Below are 22,139 nucleotides of genomic sequence, written 5' to 3' on the forward strand. Positions count from 1 at the left end.
AGCCCAGAGTGGAGCCAGAGGTGGAGGCGGAGGTAGAGCAACCCCCGCCCGAGAAGTCGGAGCCGGGACCGATGTGCCCAGCACGGCATTGGAGGTTCGGCCCACCCGCCAAAGGCGACATTGAGGGACCCCTCCAAAACCAGTTCGTATTACCCTTTAACACCCAACAGCTTAGGGCCATGGTCAACCATCTCCCGAGGCTCTCCGAAAAGGGAGACCCCTCGATCCACTTCAGGGAAGTAGAGCAAACAGCTAGCGTCAACGACTGCGATGACGCGGAGAAGGCTAAAATGCTGCTATTCTCCCTGGAGAGTAGTCTCCTCCAATCCCTCTCTGACGAGTGTAAAAGGGGGCAGTGCGGGTATGAGGAGCTTAGAGATGCGGTTCTGGAGGCCATGGGGATGGATGAGGAAAGTCCTTTCTCCCATGTGGAGAAGACGATCCAGCTCTCAGGGGAAACCCCGCAGGCTTTTGCGGACCGGCTGTGGCCGGTGTACCGGAGGGCCTGTCCGGGGACGCCGGGCCGGGTGTTCCTGAACAGGAATTCCCTGACGCATTGGCTCCATTGCCTGGTGGCGAACAGCTTGCCACAGGTCCGGGCCAAGGCAGAAGCCTGGTTCGACCCCCAAAATCCCCAGGCCACCGAACTTACAGTAATTAGGCAGCTCACTCTGGCTTACAAAAATGGTAGGGGAGCCGATGCACACCCGCCCAAGGGAAAGGTGCATGATGTAAAACCCGGACCGGGTAGGAAAGAGTGGCACCAGGAAGGGAGTAACCCCCCCAACACCAAGACCAATTGTTACGGGTGTGGGAAGGATGGTCACTGGCGGAAGGAGTGCAAAAACCCTTGGAAAGATAACCAGGGAAAGCACACCACAGCCCCAGCCCAAAAGGTGGGGGCAGGGACCCCTTCCGCAGAGGTTGAGTCACTTTTGGACGTCATGAGGTCCTTACTGACTGGCCAGGGGAGAGTAGCAGCTGCCACCGATGCTCTCACCCCATCTGCCCCATCCAACCCACAGCCGTGACTAGAGCCAACGCAACCTGTTTATCTGTGTTCTCTCCGATACGATGAGTGGAAAAGACCCCTTTTGGAGATGGAGGTGGAGAAGGTGATGAGGACCTATCTGTTAGACACGGGGGCATCATGCACCGTGGTCTACTCAGCTAACCCCGCCACCTCACCTCACTCCAGCGGGGTCCCATACAGTCTATCGGGGTTCACGGGTAGGGAACAGGCTGGCTCGTTTTCCATCCCGCTCACCATTCGGTTAGGACCGCTCCGCTCCAAGTGGACCTGTGTCCTGATGAAATGGGACGTGGAGGGTGGAAGAGGGGTCCTGGGAGCCGACTTTATCGTAGGCCACGGGATCCTAGTGGATTTGAGGAATCACTGCCTTTGGGGGGCAGGTAAAGTAAAGAACAGAGAGATCGTAGTTATCCCGGGTAAGGAAGGGAAGGGGACCCTCTGCACCATGAAGCCCAAAGAGGATTATAACCTCGGGCTCATGGTCAGCAACACCCCACCAGAGTTGCAGGCATTTGTGCAGGCCCACCTGGCCACATTTGCCACTCACAAGCATGACTGCGGGAGGGTCACAGGGTTTGAGGTCAGCATAAACGGGGACCCCATGGCCCGACCACAGAAACAGTATAACTTACCCAGGGAAGCAGAACCGGACATGGAAGCAGCCATGTCCTCGTTAGTGCAGCAGGGAGTTCTGAGACCGATAGCTACCCACGTGAATTCTCCATTATGGCCGGTCAGAAAGCCGGACAATTCCTGGAGGGCCACAGTGGACTATCGAGTGCTCAATAGTAACATCCCAGCCTGCGCACCCACAGTAGCAGCAGTTGCCGACCTCATCGGGAGTATTCCAGCATCCACAACCACTTTCACGGTGCTGGATATTTCAAATGGGTTTTGGTCCATCCCTGTAAGGAGGGAGGATCAGTACAAGTTTGCCTTTACATTTAAAGGGCAACAGTATACATGGAACTGTTTGCCTCAGGGCTCCCACAAAAGCCCCAGCATTTTCTATCAGTGTATAGCCAACAGATTGAAGGATTTTAGCCAGCCCAGACAGTTGGTTCAATACGTGGATGACATGCTCCTGTTCACTGATTCGAAAGAGGAGCATGGCCCGCTATTGGCCGAACTGCTGGAGCTGCTAGGGCAGAAGGGTTTCAAGGTAAATCCCAAGAAAGCACAGATCGGCCAGCAGGAGGTGAAATTCCTCGGTCTGACCGTGCGCACTGGAGAAAGGGCCATAGATAAGGCTAGGAGGGAGGCGGTACAAGAACTACCGGTCCCTAACACAGTAACGGGTGTGAGGTCGTTTCTAGGGCTAACCGGGTACTGTAAAGATTTCATTGAGGGCTATGCAGCCATCGCAGCCCCTCTGCTCCGACTCCTACACAAGGGAGTGGAGTGGCTTTGGGATGAGGGTTGCCAGGCAGCATTTGTCTGGTTCAAGAAAGACTTACAGACCGCGCCAACTCTAGGGGCCATAGATGGGGGGAAAGAGTTTTTCCTGGAGGTAGCAGCCAGCGGGGACAGCCTGAGCGCTGTGCTGCTCCAAGAGCGGCACGGCCGGCTGCGGCCGGTGGTCTACTCCTCCACGATACTCACTGATGTGGAAAGGAGCTATTCCAACTGTGAGCAGCACCTTTTGGCCACACATTGGGCTGTGAAAAGACCATTGATCTTCACAGGCACCTGTCCCATCACCCTCCTCACCCATCACACATCCACCCAGATGCTTCTGGATGGGAGGATCAAAGATGGGACAGTGAGCAGTGCCCGCATTGCCTGCTGGACCTTGCTCCTCTCACAGATGGATCTGAAGGTGAAGGGTCTCTGTGAGCCAAAGCTCACAGCCAACCTGGTATATCCTGGAACAGCCCACCGGTGTTCCATTGAAGAGGTTGGGGAAGTAAACATAGGTTTATGGGCCGGCATACATCCCACAGGCCGCGAGATCTATGTAGACGGTTCCAGCACGGTATCTGCTGGCGAGCGTCTCACGGGGTGTGGAGTTTACGACCCAGCAGCAAATATTGCCCTGGCGATTAAGCTCCCCAGCACCATGAGCGCCCAGCAGGCTGAACTGTCCCACCCCCTACACGATTTGCTCGGACAGCATGTTCACGTGCAATTCGTGTACGGAGTACCTGGCCATCTGGTCCCACCGCGGATACACCTCCGCTGACGGAAGACCCCTCACAGTAAAGCCCCTGCTGGAAAAGATCCTGGCAGCAGTGGGGGAGGAAGGGGAGGTTTTCATTCACAAGGTGAAGGCCCATTCCTCCACAGAACCCCGCGGCCAAGGCAACCAGCAGGCTGACTTGCTCGCCAAGGAGGGTGCCCGCACAGGCACTTTCTGGGACCCATTTGGGTCCAGACCCATGGCGGCGGTCAGAGATAGGGACGGGACCCAAGGGAGTGTAGGGGTAGCGTTAGCTCCGGACCTTAAGACGGTCCAAGCCCAAGACCCCGTCCTAAAAGCAGTCCTCAGCGCAGTTGCTGAGGGAAAGGGAATAGAAGGTCCGTACGGCACAGCGACTCTCTCCGTTAAAGAGGGCATGCTGTTCCGGGGGGAGCAGTGGGTTGTGCCGCAGCAGCACCGGAGGGAATTCCTTCAACTGGCCCATGACGGTCCAGGAGCGGGACACCCCGGGTCTGAGACCACCTGGCAGCGGGTGGAACAGGCGGGATGGTGGCCGGGACTCAGGGACGATGTCCGCGAGTTCTGTGCAGGCTGTCTTGTGTGCGCTGCGAACAACCCTGACCCCCACAAAAGGAAGGTATCTATGGGACACGTCAGGAGGGTAGAGGGACCATGGCAGTTGATACAGGTCGACTACATCTGGCCCCTGCCCATCGCCCAGGGAGGCTATAAGTACTGCCTAGTCCTGGTGGATGTGTTTACCAAATGGGTAGAGGCCTTTCCCTGCAGAGCAGCCACAACTTTGGGTACTGCCAGGATCCTGGTCCGGGAGGCGTTCTCGCGGTGGGGACTACCACAGTTTGTGGAATCGGACCAAGGGAGTCACTTCACCGGACAGGTGATGCAGAACACCCTTATGCTGTTAGGCATTGAAGGGAAATGGCACGTGGCCCACAAACCGCAGTCATCAGGGATTGTGGAACGTATGAATCGGACCCTGAAGGAAAGGTTGAGGAAGGAGACGGTGGACTCGCCCCGTAAATGGGCCGAGGTCCTACCGTTGGTTCTGATGGGGATCCGGGCCAACCAGTCTAAAAGCACGGGGTATTCCCCGTACGAGCTAATGACTGGCAGGGTTATGCGGACCCCCACCCATGTACTAGCCCCGGTGCTCACGGAGGGTCAGCTCAGAGAGGTCAACCGGGACAGGTTCACCCAAAACCTCTTTGAGCACCTGAAGCAGGTCCATGAGCAGGCGGCTGGGAACATGGGAAAGCAGCATCGGAGTAACCGATTGCTGCTCGAACCGAGAAAGCACCATGAGTGGGAGGTAGAAGATCAAGTCATGGTGAGAAACTATGCCCGAGTGGGGAGTTTGGAGACATTGTACATGGGGCCCTACAGCATTGTAGATAAAGCCAGCACCATGGCATACGCCGTGAAGATGCCCCGGTGTACAAAATGGTTTCATATCAACCAGTGTAAGCTGTTTACACCTGAAAGGGGGAACAGCCATTTGGGAAAAGGGCTGAGGATAAAGATCCTCAGCCTGCAGCAGGAGCGAGTTCACAGACTGCACAGGCAGGCGCTGCGGCTTGCTTAAAGGGAGGGGCCATCCCACCCATCGATTGGGACACTCCCCCACTCTTCTGCGATCCAGATGAGGGGAAGGGACCTGAGGGCGAAAACCCCGCCCCTAACCCAGTGTAGAGAGGGAGGGACCTGAGGTCGAAAACCCCGCCCCGGACCCAGCCATGGGACCTGGGGGCGGAGACTCTCAGCTCGCAGCAGCAGGCTGTGAAAAGTTACCTGCCCCCAGCCCAGGTTCGGGAGGGGTCAAGCCTGAGGGAGCAGCGGTTCGGGTTAAAGACCCAGCGGCCAAGAAAGCCCCACCCATCAAGGCCCCCAGAAGGTCCCCACGGACACCCCAGCCAAGAAAGCCATGGTCACCAGCCCTCCAGTTACCAAGGGCCGCCCCTCGAGCCAGGGAAAGGTCCAAGGACAGAGGCCCTCAGCCAGCAGCCACGGGCTGCGAGGGACCAACAGTGAAGGATGGTGCAGTCACGCCGGGGGTGGCGGTGAGCCGCAGCCCGACTAGGGATTAGCCTGGCCCCCCGGAGACGGGCGGCGGATGTACATAGTTTTAGTTTAAGTTTTGGTTTGTGTTTAATTGTTAAGTTTAATTATTTAGCTTAGGTTTGGGTGTTTTAGTTTAAGTTAAATAAGGTGATTGGTAGTTGTAAGTAAGCAATCTGCTAAGAGTGTGTATATTTGGGGTCGAGGTCGTGGGACCCGACCATGCTTCACCAAGCCAGAGAATCTCTTGGGGACCTGGCTGCATGTTTTTGTATCTTTTGCAGAAAGACTTTCAGGATGAAGGGTGTCGTGATCCTATTCGCCCTGATTGGGATGAGCTTCGAAAGACGAGGCGACATCCAGGACTCCCACATCTATGGGTGCTCGGGAGACAAGGCGCCCACAGCGATCGATGGAAGCGGTGAACGGGATGCGGAGGAGTCCGCCATCTACTTCCACGAGGGAAGGTGGCCAGGATGGCTGGGGTCCAATTCGTCTCAGTACTCCAGCCAAACCGGATTCACGGACGGGGAGACCTCCCTCCTGTGCCCCAGGGTGTGGGTCGTTACCACGAGGGTCAGCATCACCGTTGGAAAGCGAATATGTTTGACGTGTAAAGGACACATTCCACTGGATAGGTGGTGGTGGCTCAGGAAGCTGAGCAAGGACATGAGGAACCCCGAAGTCGAGTGGGAATGGTTGGGGAAAAACACCCACCAGACGATCACAGGGACTCATGGAGGATTGAGTGTGTGTTGGGACAAGTGGTGGGAACCGGACCAAGGGATTTATATCTGTATGTGGGGGTCAGAGGAGGTCTGCCCCGCAGGCATATCCATCGTTTTCCACCGGCAGTGGCATGACACCGGGGAGGGGATGAAGTGGGATACCAGCCTGAAGGTGTGTGCAGTCCCATACACCCCGATCCCAGTCAATGCCACTGAGCTTGTGCCCCGCCCACGGCGCAGGCGGCGAGGTTACCCAGGGATGGTTGCCCCACCACCATCAAGGGACCAGGGAATGGGTTGGTACTAGTACCCACCGATCAGATGCTATACCAGGGGGTTCACTACACAGTAGCCTCCGTGACTTTAAATCTCACCGAGGTACATTTACTGGAGTGGTGTCCCAAAGAAACAGAGCAGCTATACCAGGCCCTATTAAAGGACATGTTCAAGAAGTTTTACGAGTTCGATTTCGCCCACATGGACAAAGCCGAACTGTACACCACACACCGAGAGTTTTTGGGTAATGCAGGGAGGCAAACAAGGGGTGTTTGGAATGATGTTTTTACTGCGTTTAATACTGGGTCCTCTGTCATCAACAGTTTAGATGACATCGAGCTGCAGACCCAGATAAACAGTTTAAAAACACAGTTAAGGAAGATATTACTGGATGATAACAAGGTAGTGGGCTCGGAGTTGCATGAGGAACAGGCCATGATGGTCCATTTAAAGGAAATCATAGCGGAGTTGGAAATGCAGGCAAAGACGGTAATTGCTCTCATAACGGAGGACAGAAATGCTTCTGACCAGGCTGCGCAGAATGTGGTGTGCGTGTTATACGGGGCGTGGTTACTGGGCGAGGTCCGCAGTAATCTGGAGGATTTAAAACAGGGTTTGGTCCCCTCCTGGATTAGCAACAAGCACCTCGCAGCCCTCCACCCTTTTGAGAATGCATTAAGCCCGTGCCAACTCCGGCTAGCCTCCGAAGCCTACCCAGTCCCCGTGGATTGTGGGCGGTCCAACCACACAATCATGGGAGTAGTAGTTAGGATGCCGGTCATGGGTAGGACAGCCCAGCCCACACTGGTATACAGGGTTGAGAACATTGGAGTCATTCAAGGGGGTGCACACATTCGCTTCACAGCGGTCCCGCCTTACTTCATTAAGTGGGAGCACGCTATGACAGGTACTGACCTCTCAGGGTGCCGGAGCCGGGGAGCACACATAATCCTGTGTCCCCAGCACTTGAATGCCTATTCAAAACCACAGTGTGGGTTCAGAGCTGCTGGCACGAAACCTATAAATTGCACCATGGAGACAATGGCACAAGGCCATGTTCCCCCGCAGGTAGCATATATAGGAGGTGGGACATATATTTTTTTTTTTTTATTCATTGATGGGATGTGGGCGTCGCCGGCTAGGCCTGCATTTAGTGCCCATCCCTAATTGCCCTTGGGAAGATGGTGGTGAGCCGCCTTCTTGAACCGCTGCAGTCCATATGGTGTAGGTACACCCACAGTGCTGTTAGGAAGGGAGTTCCAGGAATTTGGCCCAGCGACAGTGAAGGAACGGCGATACAGGTCCAAGTCAGGATGGTGTGTGGCTTGAAGGGGAACTTGTAGGTGGTGATGTTCCCATGCGTCTGCTGCCCTTGTCCTTCTAAGTGGTAGAGGTCGCGGGTTTGGAAGGTGCTGTTGAAGGAGCTTTGGCGAGTTGCTGCAGTGCATCTTGTAGATGGTACACACTGCAGCCACAGTGCACCAGTGGTGGAGGGAGTGAATGTTGAAGGTGGTGGATGGAGTGCCAATCAAGCAGGCTGCTTTATCCTGAATGGTGTCGAGCTTCTTGAGTGTTGTTGGAGCTGCACTCATCTAGGCAAGTGGAGAGTATTCCATCACACTCCTGACTTGTGCCTTGTAGATGGTGGAAAGGCTTTGGGGAGTCAGGAGGTGAGACACTCGCTGCAGAATTCCCAGCCTCTGGCCTGCTCTTGTAGCCACAGTATTTATATGGCTGGTCCAGTTCAGTTTCTGATCAATGGTAACCCCCAGGACATTGATAGTGGGGGATTCAGTAATGGTAATGCCATTGAATGTCAAAGGGAGATGGTTAGAGTCTCGCTTGTTGGAGATGGTCATTGCCTGGCACTTGTGTGGTGCGAATGTTACTTGCCACTTGTCAGCCCAAGTCTGAATGTTGTCCAAGTCTCGAATGGTCTCGAATGACCTCCAACAACCACAGCCAACTTCCTTTGTGCTCGGTATAATTCCAACCAATGGAGAGTTTTCCCCTTGATTCCCATTGACTTCAGTTTTGTTAGGGCTCCTTGATGCCACACTCGATCAAATGCTGCCTTGATGTCAAGGGCAGTCACTCTCACCTCACCTCTTGAGTTCAGCTCTTTTGTCCATGTTTGGACCAAGGCTGTAATGAGGTCAGGAGCTGAGTGGCCCTGGCGGAACCCAAACTGGGCTTCAGTTAGCAGGTTATTGCTGAGTAAGTGTTGCTTGATAGCACTGTCGACGACACCTTCCATCACTTTGCTGATGATTGAGAGTAGACTGATGGGACGGTAATTGGTCGGGTCGGATTTGTCCTGCTTTTTGTAGACAGGACATACTTGGGCAATTTTCCACATTGCCGGGTAGATGCCAGTGTTGTAGCTGTACTGGAACAGCTTGGCTAGGGGCGCAGCTAGTTCTGGAGCACAAGTCTTCAGTACTATTGCCGGAATGTTGTCAGGGCCCATAGCCTTTGCAGTATCCAGTTTCTTCAGCCATTTCTTGACATCACGTGGAGTGAATTGAATGGGCTGAAGACTGGCATCTGTGATGCTGGGGACCTCAGGAGGAGGCCGAGATGAATCATCCACTCGGCACTTCTGGCTGAAGATAGTTGCAAATGCTTCAGCCTTGTCTTTTGCACTCACGTGCTGGGCTCCACCATCATTGAGGATGGGGATATTTTTGGAGCCTCCTCCTCCTGTTAACTGTTTAATTGTCCACCACCACTCACGACTGGATGTGGCAGGACTGCAGAGCTTTGATTTGATCCGATGGTTGTGAGATCGCTTAGCTCTGTCTATTGCATGTTGCTTCCGTTGTTTGGCATGCAAGTAGTCCTGTGTTGTAGCCTCACCAGGTTGACACCTCATTTTTCGGTATGCCTGGTGCCGTTCCCACCGGCGCGTCTCACTACCAGCTAAGGTATCATTCATCCTATTTAAGGTGGCATTCAGCGTGTGCAAGCCATTGTTGAAGGCCTGCATGAACTCGTGTGATTGCTGTGTTTGATGCTCCATGCAGGTGGCCATTCATTCCGAAGAAGAAAACATCATCGCAACGGCCTTTAACATTATTTCACTCATGCTTGAGACAGACTCCTCCAATTTCTCTGTAATCATGCGCAGTGCACTTACAACGCCTGCCAGTACATCACACATTCTCTGCTACTGCTCAATAAGTATCCTATACATCGACGGCCCTTGGGGTATAGCATCTGCGTCCAGCTGAGCAGAGCTTGGAGAGCCCTGCGCCCTCTGACGCGAACTCTCCACTGGTGTCCCTGAATCTGCCATCTGCTCTTGCTCAATTGTGAAGTGCAAAACCCAACTATCTCTCTATAGGGTCGAGAACCAGAGGACACAGATTTAAGGTGATTAGCAGACGAACCAAAGGCGACATGAGGAAAAACTTTTTTGCACAGTGAGTGGTTGGGATCTGGAATGCACTGCCTGAAAAGGTGGTGGAGGCAGATTCAATCATGGCTTTCAAAAGGGAATTAGATAAGTACCTGAAGGAAAAATGTTGCAGGGCTACAGGGAAATGGTGGGGTTTGGGACTAGCTGAAGTGCTCTTGCAGAGAGACTGTATGGGCTCGATGGGCCGAATGATCTCCTTCTGTGCTGTAACCATTCTATGATTCTATCTTGTCCCACCGAAGTTCGAGCATCTCAGCTGGTGCCTGGTCTGTATAAGTCCTGTGACAGTGCACCCTTGAGGGAGTGAATTCCTCTGAGGTGTCTGCATCATCCTGTGTGACCTCAACCACCTCCTGCTGGAGGCATGAAGGCCCTATGGGAGACAAAAGACATGAATGAGTACTGTCAAGGTAAGAATGCGTGAAGTTTTCATTATGTACGTGATCATATTTCAGTTGCTGTTGACATCAAGTCAACATGACTGAGTGATGTATGCCATGTGGGTGCCTGATATTTACCTCTGTCACCAGGTAGCTGGCAGGCAGGCAGGCAGTCCGATGGCCAGGCATGCCGAGACTCTGCTGATCTCCAGTGTCTCCTCCTCTGCCCATGTTAGTTGCGAGATGGCTAGAGGGCTGCCTCCAGTTCTTTGCCTCTCCCCGGTGTTCTGTGCTTTCTTCTCCTGCCAGGAGAGAAAGAAGAGACCTATGAGTGAGAGTAATGGCATGTGTTCACCTGATTGCTGGATAGGATTTGTTGAGAGTGATTATGAGGGTTAGGCATGACATTGCATAAGGATAAAGGTGAATGTCAGTGGTGGATGAATAGATGGGGATGTGAGTAGGTGCATAGACAGAGAGGGATGGCTGCACCTGCAAGGTAAGTTGGTGTGAGGAATGATGTACAAGGGTAGGCTTGAGAAGGCAGAATGAAGTGGTTAGGCTGATACGCTCATCAGGATATAGGGCAATGTGCTATTGCTCTCACCTTTCTTGCCCTGCTTAGGTCATTGAAGTGCTTCCTGCATTGGATCCAAGAGTTGGCTCCTGTTGCCGGCCTCCTGGGCAACCTCCAACTACTCCTTCTTTGTGTCACCAGCAGGCTTCTTCCTTCCATCACTAGGGAACAGTATCTCCCTCCAGGCCCAAACAACCCTGGAGTGTGAGGGGTAGCTAATGAGATGGGGATGTGATAATGTAGATAGAGAGAGAGGGATGGGTGGAGGTGCAAGCTAAGCTGGTGTGAGTAAGGATGTGCAGGGGTAGGGAAAGCAGAGTGATGGGGATGTGATGAGAGGCACAGCAGGATGTGGTTGAGTGTGGCTTTGTACTAACATTTTGTGATCTAATGAGATCATTGAAAGGATAGTGCCACTGCACCCAGGTCCTCCTGACCACATCCCTGCTTGTGCCCTCCTCTGCAATGTGCAACCAGGCTGTTTTGTTCTCCTGGGGAGGTCTCTTCCACCCATGGGAAGGGAAGAGGACCTCCCTGCATGCTGTGACTCCCTCCATAAGCATATGGAGGGAGTCATGGGAGAGCCTGGGTGCAGCCCTGCACCTCTGTGCAGTGATTGTCAGTGTTTGCAGCTGTGGAACACTTACAACACAAACCTCAAAATAAAGTTGGCCATGGTCCCTTTAAGGAAACCGCTGATGACGTGTCATCAAATGACATCATCAGACCCGCTTCCTCTAACTGAACTGGGAAATGTGCTGGGCGGGCTTAACAAAACCTATCAACGGAAAGTCATTTCACAGAGCGGGATGGAGCCAGCAGCGGGGTCGGGACCCGCCACCAACGTCGCCCACCCCGGACCCGCCGAGGTGAGCAAAAACCCAGCCATAGAGACAAATTTTCATCCCAGTGGGGAACAAAGCAATATTGCATTTAAAATTGGAGTGCAGAACGTACTGCCCTGTTCCCACCCGTGTCCAGGTTGCTGCCATCTTGGTAAATCTTTGAAATGACTGTCCCAGGAAAATCAGAAACTAATGACATCAGTAGGACGCCAGTGTGATTTTCAGTGTGCTCCATGTACGCTCCGCCCATTGGCACTTTCTCCGAGGCGGTTAAACCAGCGGTCCTTAAAGGATCCTATCATGCCACTCAAAAATCAGGTATGTCAAACTTTTAAAGTGGATTATTGTGGAGTCAGAAGGATCATTAATACTCCTCCTGACCGCACAAAAATGGACCCCCGCAATGTCCAATACTTTGCATTCCTCCCGCCTTAAAAGTGTGCACTGGCTGGGCTGTACACTGGAGACACCGAACTTTTGGTCCTCTCCGATCGCTGAGCTGCTCTAAATGCACGAGTAGCTCACCAATGTTGTGGAAATGAGACCCAATCATCAAAATTGGTCAGGCCTCAGACTGATTCCATCAGACTGTTGGTGCACTTGCATCTCCACCTCCTGTCCGATGGAATCGAACACAACAGGTACAGAAAATAATCAAAAAGGCTATTGGAATGCTGGCCTTCATATCTAGAGGACTAGAGTACAAGGGGGTAGGTTTACCAGAATGATACCTGGACTTTAAGGGTTAAGTTACGAGGAGAGATTACACAAATTAGGGTTGTATTCCCCAGAATTTAGAAGGTTAAGGGGTGATCTGATCAAAGTTTTCAAGATATTAAGGGGAACAGATAGGGTAGATAGAGAGAAACTATTTCCGCTGGTTGGGGATTCTAGGACAAGGGGCCATAGTCTAAAAATTAGAGCCAGACCTTTCAGGAGTGAAATTAGGAAACACTTCTACACACAAAGGATGGTAGAAGTTTGAAGCGCGCTTTTTTTTTCGTTCATGGGGTCTGGGCATCGCTGGCATGGCCAGCATTTATTGCCCATCCCTAATTGCCCTTGAGAAGGTGGTGGTGAGCCGCTTTCTTGAACCGCTGCAGTCCGTGAGGTGAAGGTACTCCCACGGTGCAGTTAGGGAGGGAGTTCTAGAATTTTGACCCAGTGACGATGAAGGAACAGCAATTGATGCTGGATCAATTGTTAATTTTAAATCGGAGATTGATAGCTTTTTGTTAACCAATGGTATTAAGAGACATGGGCCAAAGGCAGGTATATGGAGTTAGGTTACTGATCTGCCATGATCTCATTGAATGGCGGAACAGGCTCGAGGGGCTGAATGGCCTACTCCTGTTCTTGTGTTCCTAAAATACACCCCTTAGAATTAACTAGTACATTCTATAACTGGAATAAACAACAAACCAATTTTTATTTAGGCCATTCTAAGTATTCACTACATAAGAGTAAGCAATGCAGCATAACACACAATCTATTATGCAACAACAATAACAACAGGCATTTATATAGCAGTCACCAACCATTTTATTATTTATAGTAATGGTCAAATAGTTTTAAAATACATGGGGGGAAATTTTAACCTAAAAAAAGGGTCAGTTGGGGTAGTTAAAGTGTTAAAATCAGAATCCCGACCTGAACCAACCTCCTACTCGCTGGGTGGTCTATTTAAATATTATAAATATTATAAAGCCCCTTCTTTAACCTCCAATTTGTGTTTAACTGTGGCTGGTCGGGTTTTACACAGCTCGTAAAATCCGCCAGCTACAGCAAGGCAAGGACTGCTGCGTCCAGGAGGTAAGTGCCTTTACACCTACCTCCTGGGTTATGGGTCCCTGCCTAACCCATCCCCCGCATTCAGAGACCCCCCCACGAGGCCTCCCTCCCAGGCCTCCAATCCCCCTCACTCCTTTGGCCCTCCCCTGCTGCTCCTCCGGCCCTCAATCCTCTTCGGACCCCCCCACCCCCATCCTCCTCCAGTCCCCGATCTTCTTGAAGCTCCCACCTGCTCCTCGATCTTCTCCCAGTCTCCAACCCCACCCCCCCGACCTTCACCCAGCCCAGCCCTGCCCCCCCCAATCTTCTCCCGGCCCCCACTGCCCCCGCTCCGATATTCTCCCGGCCCAACCCTGATCCCTCGATCTTCTCCTGGCCCCAACACCGCACCCCCCCCCGATCTTCACCTGGCCCCCGACCACTCAATCTTCTCCCATCCCCCGCTTCCCCACCCCAACCTTCTCCTGACCCCCAAAAGCTCGATCTTCTCCCGGCCCCCAGCCCTCACCCCAATCTTCTCCCGGCCCCTCACCCCCGATCTTTTCCCAGCCCCTGATCCTCAATCTTCTCCCAACCCCTGATCCCCAATCTTCTCCCGACCCCTGATCCCCAATCTTCTCCCGGCCCCTGATTCCCAATCTTCTCCCGGCCCCTGATCCCCAAACCTCTCCCAACCCCTGACCCCCACCCCACTGATTTTCTCCCGGCCCCTCACCCGCAATCTTCTCCCAGCCCCTGACCCCCTCACCCCTGATCTTCTCCTGGCCCCTCACCCCCAATCTTCTCCCAGTCCGACCCCTCGATCTTCTCCCAGCACGAGCCCCACGCAATCCCTCCCTCCCTCCTCTGTGCGGCCTAGTGCCGCAGACCTACCTCAATCTGGCTGGCTGTGGGTGGGAAACAGAGGCTTCGCATTCAAATCAGGCCCTGCTGTTAAAGTCGGCAGGGCCTACTGGAAACCCGTTCTCCTGGGTTTCCCTACCGCCTCGGAACCCCCCACCCCACTGCCCCCAACCCGAATTTCCCATTAAAATTCAGCCCTATATTGTGCAATTTTGGCCATGATACTTAAACGGAAGGGTAATACTAGCACATGGTTGTTTTCAATTGCGGTTTGGAAGTTTAAATATTAATTATATATAGATTATAATGTTATTATGGTAATTTCATTGAATTACTTCCACTAAGCCACTGCTATGAAATTTTAATGAAAGCATTGCACTGCATGATCTACAAGGCATTCTTTACATACTTATTGTTCCAATCATGAATCTTGTGCTATCTTAAATTTCATTCATATTAAGTGCAAATTGCATGCGAGACACTTTTACATGACTTTCACATCACACCGACTTGTACAATTTATGTAAGAAGCAAAAGAAAAATTTATGATGCAGGATCAGTCACTGAACCATGGAAACATTATCCATGACTTTTACAGATGGAAGAGTAATTCATTTCAGTGTCAGGATCAGAATTTTCTTTTAAATATAAATCATTATTACATCAGGTAAGGAGTAACATAATGGAAATGAGTAAGGTGGATTAATGGTTATGATACTGGACTAGCAACCCACAAGTCATGAGTTTAAATCCCATGAGATTGAATTCAATAATCTAGTAATTTGTATGAATCATAGAATCATAGAAATGTACGGCTAGCCATGGCCAAGTATTCAAGTCATTAAAATTGCACTTTTGTTATTAAAAACCCAACTGGTTCATCAGTGTCCATCACAGAAGGGAGCCTCCACCCCTACTCAGTCTGACCAATGCGTGACCCCAGTCCCACAATGTGTGATTTTAACTCATTTTGCCTGACATTAACGGGATGGTAAAGGCCTCAAAATGGGGTCGTGAACCTTACCACCCCATTAACCCCAACGATGCAGCCAGCAACATTTTGAAAGGATCCACAAGAGAACTTAGAGGTTTGCCCGACTGGCAAGAGCTATCAACTATCCCTGCTGTTCACTCTTTTCTACACAAAAGCACCATAGCAAGACTGAGCATGGCAATGATAATAGCTGTTCAATAATTCTACCAGCATTCCACTTAAATGTCAGTTGGCTCCCAAGTAATGCTTTCACCTCTGAGTTAGGAATTGTGAGAGACACATGGCAGCACTGACGCTTCCTGGGGTCCTCATCGGGGATTAAAAACTGAACATTGTACATCGATAAATCCTGTACAGCGGATTAGCGAGGTGTGAAAACTGCTCGAAATAGCTGGCCCACTTAATGGGCAGTATTTTGCGACCCCTACGGGTGTGTACGAGTCGCACACGCGCCCGCAAGAGCCACACAAGTTCTGGGTTTAGGCATAGAAGTTCATGCACGAAAACCCGGAAATTGCGATCTGTCAAGAAGGACCTCCATGGATGGAGAGTTGCGCTACTTGCACAACTTCCGCCCGCTGAATGCCTGTGAAATTCTTACACCCGGTAAAAGCAGGCATAAGGCCTGCTACTACCAGCATAAGAGTTTTAAAAAATAGGAAAATAAAACTTTATCACTCATTTATACATTAAAAACCCTGTCCAAAAGGTAAGTTTATTTTTAACCCCGTTAAAACATATAGGGCCAAATATTCCAATCCCTACGGGTGCTGTGTACACCCCCGTAGGGACATCGGAAATGCTGGTTTCAGGCATGCCAAGCACATGCGCTGAAAACCGGCATTTCCGATCTGTCAAGAATGCTCTTGACAGATCGGACGCCTGCCCTGGAGAAGGGCCTTTGCGGGCAGAGAGTTTCGCTTTCTGGAGAACCTCCGCCCGCAGAAAACCCTTAGAAATCTTACGCCTGGTAAAAGCATTTACCAGCATAAGAGGCGAAAAAAGTAAAAAAAAACAATTTTCACTCATTTATCATTTAAAAATACTTTTAAAAAGGTAAGTTTATTTTTAGCCCAGTAAAAAACTTTAATTATTTTTTACAAAAAAATTAAATTTTTGTTTAAAATACTAAATTTATTGTAATTTCAACTAATCAAAAATATAATTTAAAAAAAAAATGTATTTAATGTTTTACAGTGTTTTTGGGGTGATCTCCATTCATATATTTGACAGGTCTATCTGTCAAATATATGAAGGGAGATTCCCTTCTCTTCTCGGCTCCCCATGGCCCATGTGATCCCAGGGATGCTTGCGAACCGCATGCGCCCCTGGGATACGTGGGTCCTGCGCATTTCGAGTTGGAGAGGCCCAGGAGCGGAAGTGTCCGGACCTCAGGAGCCCTCAGGTAAGTCCGTAGAATTTTTTTCATACGGCCTCCATACGCAGGAAGCCTCCAATCGGAAAATATGGCCTATTATTTTTTTTCAAAAAATTTAATTTTTGTTTAAAATATTTAATTAAATGGTATTTTAATTAATTTTAAATATGTAATTTTAAAACATTTATTTCATGTATTTTTTATGTGATCCCCATTCATATTTATGGGGATTCCGTACGTATGGAACTCCCATAAGTATGAATGGGGATTCCCTTCTTTTATTGGTTGGGCCGGCCCACGTGATCCCAGGGGTACTTGTGAACCGCTTGCGCCCCTGGGATATGTGGGCCTCTACCTCTGGGTACCCGGACCTCCCAGACCGCCAGGTAAATTCATAGATTTTTTACAGGTCAGAGGCATTCCCCTGCGAGAAGCCTCCGACCGCAAATTTTGGGCCAATATGTTATTAATTCCTCTTTAAAGATGCAATAACTCCTATGGTACAGGCAAATGGTTAGCACTATTTGCCTGATATAGGCGGCCACCCAAGCATGGATGGTATTAGCGGTCGGGACTGTATAGAGAATTCAAGAGATGTTGAAGACAGAATTCAGAAATCCCAAAGTCTGTAGAGCATCCTGGATTTTGCCACTATCACAGTGACTACACTTCAAAAGTACTTCATTGGCTGTGAAACGTTTTGAGACATCTTGAGGTCATGAAAAGTATTATGTAAATGCAAGTTCTTTTCTCTTTTTTCCTTAGTGGAAGCAAAGTTGGTGTCTATGTCCTAGAAATAACAAGCAAGGAAATCTAATACTAATACTAACCTACAGATTTGGTTCCACTATGATTAGTGAAAGGTTCCCATCAAATGACCAGAAATTTATTATTCTTCAAGAAATTAATGATATCACCAGAATCTCAACATATCATGTAGACCGAACACAATCTCGACTTCAATACAAAAGGTAAAATACTGCAGATGCAGGAAATTTGAAATATAAACAAAAGTGCTGGAAATACTCAGCAGGTCAGGCAGCATCTGTGGAGAAAGAAACAGAGTTAACGTTTCAGGTGTGTGACCCTTCGTCAGAATACATTTCTCACTTTCCTACTGGAAAGAACACACCAACTGGAGTTGCACAGAACTTTTACAGTCTGGCAGGCTATGCAAGTCCAAGGATGGAACCCATGTGACAATCAGGACTCTACACTTCAAGCTGAATGCATACATGAACAGGAACGAATACCACTCCATTAATGTGCAGGTCATTTCTGAGCACAGAAGTTAATGCCCATCATCAGGATGAGGCCGAGGATGGGAAATTATAGTAATGAGAGATGCTTGAGATACTGGGAATATTTTCAGTGGAGCTATGAAGGCTAAGAGGAGATTTATCAGCTGTTCTTAAAACTGTGAAAGATTTTGATAGGGTGAACAGGGATAAACTGGTTCTTCTGGTTGGGGAGTCAGTGATAAAGGTTCATCAATTTAAAACCGTCACTAAGAGAGTGAGGAGAGAGTTGAGGAGAAATGTATTTACTCAGAGGTTTGTTGGAGTAGATAATGCTTTGCCACAGGAAGTGGTTGAGGCAGATACCATTGCATCTTTAAAAAAGAAAATTGGATAAATATTTGAAGCAGAGAGAGATACAGGACTATGGGCAGTAGGGTTAGTTTTGGAATGTCCCAACAAAGAGCCAACACAGACATGATGGGCCAAATGGTCTCCCTCTGTGCTATAAACTTCTATGGTTCTATTGTCCAGGGAGCAGCCATGATGCTTTGTTATGCAGCAGTTCATGAAGCCTCCATTATTTGACAGACCTGAGAGAATGAGAATGCTGTTGGGAAGCCAGGGCTACCCTTTATAGCCCTAACTGCTGACCCCAGTTAGAAACCCAATGCAAAGTTCTGTTCTACAATCCAACCAAAATCTGCAGAATTATCGCTCTCTGCTAAATGTAGCACAATTTTGCCACCTAAAGAAGAGTGAGTTTGCAGCTGGATGAGGAGAAGGTTCATGGGCTTCAGCCCCACAGGAAGATGATAAAGAAGAGCATGACAACATCAACAGAGATGTTGTGCACACAGTGGTAACCTGTGGATTTTTTAAAAATTCATTCATGGGATGTGGACGTTGCCGGCAAGGCCAGCATTTATTGTCCATCCCAAAATGCCCTTGAGGAGGTGGTGGTGAGCCTTTTCCTTGAGTACTGAAATAAAAATCTGCAATAAAAAGCTAGTATCAGTAATGGTGACCATGAAACTACCAGATTGTCGTTAAAAACCCAACTCTTCACTCATGTCTTTTAGGGAAGGAAACCTGTCATCCGTACCCGGTCTGGCCTATATGTGACTCCAGACCCACAGCAATGTGGTTGACTCTTAATTGCACTCTGAAATGGCCCAGCAAGTCACTCAGTTGTATCAAACCACTACAAGAAACAATAAAACTGGACGGACCACCCGGCATCGACCTCAGCATTGGACTTGGGAACAACAAAGTTCAGCATGCATGTGTGCCAGCCTAGTTGACCCTGCAAATTCCTCTTCATTAACACTTGTGCCAAAATTGGGAGAGCTGTCCCACAGAAGTTAAGTCTGTCATACTCACAGAATCATACCTTTCAGCCAACGTCCCAGATTCCTCCATCACCACCGGCAGGACAGACCCACCAGAGGTGGCAGCACTGTGGTATACAGTCGGGAGAGAATGGCCCTGGGAGTCCTCAACATTTACTCCGGACCCCATGAAGTCTCATGGCATCAGGTCAAACATGGGCAAGGAAACCTGCTGCTGATTATCACCAACACCACTTGGAAGAAGGGTACTGAGGGTACTGAGGAACTTCAAGGTCCATCACTAAGAGTAATTCGGTAGCACCACTACTGACCGAGCTCACCGAGTCATGAAGGACATAGCTGCCAAACTGGGCCTACAGCAGGTGGCATCTGTCCATGACAGTATTGGTAGGAGTGACCACCACACAGTCCTTATGGAGATAAAGTCCTGCCTTCACACTGAGGATACCCTCCATCATGTCCTGTGGCACAACCATCGTGCTAAATGGGTTGCATTCAGAACAGATCTAGTAGCTCAAAACTAGGCATCATTCTGCGCCATCAGCAGCAGCAGAATTGTATTCCACCACAATCTGTAAACTCATGGCCCGGCATATTACCATTATGCCAGAGGACCAACTCAGGTTCAATGAGGAATGTAGAAGAGCATGCCAGGAGCAGCACCAGGTGTACCTGAAAATGAGGTGCCGACATGGGGAAGCTACAACAGAGGACTACATGCATGCTGAACAGCGGAGCAGCATGTTATAAAGATAGCTAAGTGATCCCATAAACAACGGATCAGATCAAAGCTCTGCAGTCCTGCCACATCCAGTCGTGAATGGTGGTGGACAATTAAACAACTGACGGGAGGAGAAAGCCCCAGGAATATCCCCATCCTCAATGAGGGCGGAGCCCCTGCACGTGAGTGCAAAAGACAAGGCTGAAGCGTTTGCAACCATCTTCAGCCAGAAGTGCCAAGTGGTGATGCATCTGGATCGCCTCCTGAGGTCCCCACCATCAGAGAAGCCAGTCTTCAGACAATTCGATTCACTCCACGTGATATCAAGAAACGGTTGAGCGCACTGGATACAGCAAAGGCTATGGGCCCCGACAACATCCCAGCTGTAATGCTGAAGACTTGTGCTCCAGAACTAGCTGTGCCTCTAGCCAAGCTGTTCCAGTACAGCTACAACACTGGCCTCTACCCGACCATGTGGAAAATTGCCCAGGTATGTCCTGTCCACAAAAAGCAGAATAAATCCAATCCAGCCAATTACAACCCCGCCAGTCAACTCTCAATTATCAGCAAAGTGATGGAAGGTGTTGTTGACAGTGCTAACAAGCGGCACTTACTCACCAATAACCTGCTCACCGATGCTCAGTTTGGGTTCCGCCAGGACCACTCAGCTCCAGACCTCATTACAGCCTTGGTCCAAACTGATGTGCCATCAATAACTCAAAGACAAGAAGTTAAAGGATTCAACTGAAGGCTTTTAATCGCTAAGAACATTGCACATCATTCCACATCGGATTCGTCTGGCAGAATGACTCATACAGCTCCTGAGACCTTTATATGACAAAAGACAGGGGCGGAGCCAATACACACAATAGGGGAAAAGGGGGGGCGGTACACACAATACAATGCAGGTAAAACACAGGGGCTGATGAAGGCATATATTTCATCACATTCACCCCTTCCACAGGTTTAGTCTGTCCGGGGGTGTGATAGTCCTTCCTGAACGTCGCAACAGTACCTCGGGTTCCGACCGGGAGTCCGTGGTGCCCTCCTGGGCCTACCCATGTGCTGGGGGTGTTGCAGGTACTTCTGGGGGTGGTGAGGATACCTCTGGGGATGGTGGAGGTTCTTCTGGGGGTGGTGAGGATGGGTCGTCGTCGCTTCCTGCCGAGGCGAGGTCCTTTATGGACACGGTGTCCTCACGCCCGTCGGCGTGCTTGACGTATGCGTACTGTGGGTTTGCGTGGAGTAGGTGCACTGCTTCCACGAGGGGATCCGTTTTGTGGCCCCTCACATGCTTCCGTAATACGACTGTCCCTGGGGTGGAGAGCCACGAAGGTAGGGACACTCCCGAGGTTGATTTGCGGGGAAAAACAAACATCTTCTCATGAGGAGTGGCGTTAGTAGCAGTACACAGTAGCGACCTTATCGAGTGGAGTACGTCTGGGAGGACCTCTTGCCAGCGGGAGGTAGGGAGGCCTTTAGACCTTAGTGCTAAGGTGACCGCCTTCCACACCGTCGCGTTCTCCCTCTCCACTTGCCCATTACCCCGGGGGTTATAACTAGTGGTCCGACTCGTGGCTATCCCCTTCGACAGCAGGTATTGGTGCAGTTCGTCGCTCATGAACGACGCCCCCCTGTCAGTGTGGATGTAGTTCGGCATGCCGAACGTGCAAAATAGGCTGCCGAGGCACTTAATGACCGTGGCACTGGTCATGTCTGGGCAGGGGTAGGCGAATGGGAAGCAGGAGTACTCGTCCACAATGTTGAGAAAGTACACATTGCGGTCGGTGGAGGGGAGTGGTCCCTTGAAATCTAAGCTCAGGCGCTTGAATGGCCGTGTAGCTTTGATCAGGTGGGCTCGGTCGGGCCTGTAAAAACGGGGCTTGCATTCCGCACAGGTGCGGCAGTCCCTGGTCATAGACCGGACCTCCTCGATGGAATAGGGCAGGTTACGGGATTTTATAAAGTGAAATAGCCGGGTGACCCCCAGGTGGCAGAGGCCATTGTGGAGGCCCTGTAGCCTGTCCCCCTGGATGCTGGCACACATCCCTCGTGATAGGGCGTCGGGGGATTCGTTGAGGGCCCCTGGCCTATATATTATGTCGTACTCAAACGTGGAGAGTTCGATCCGCCACCTGAGAATTTTGTCGTTCTTGATCTTCCCCCTCTGTTTGTTGTTAAACATGAAGGCTACCGATCGCTGGTCGGTAAGCAGGGTGAAGCGTTTGCCGGCTAGGTAGTGCCGCACTGCCTCCACTATGGCCTGGGCCTCCTTCTCTACCGAGGAGTGCCTGATCTCGGGCCCTTGGAGGGTTCTTGAGAAAAAGGCTATGGGCCGCCCATCCT

The sequence above is a fragment of the Somniosus microcephalus genome, chromosome 7, assembly GCF_052327205.1.
Source record: "Somniosus microcephalus isolate GS21.2 chromosome 7, FLI_Smic_1.0, whole genome shotgun sequence".
Classification (NCBI taxonomy): Eukaryota; Metazoa; Chordata; class Chondrichthyes; order Squaliformes; family Somniosidae; genus Somniosus; species Somniosus microcephalus.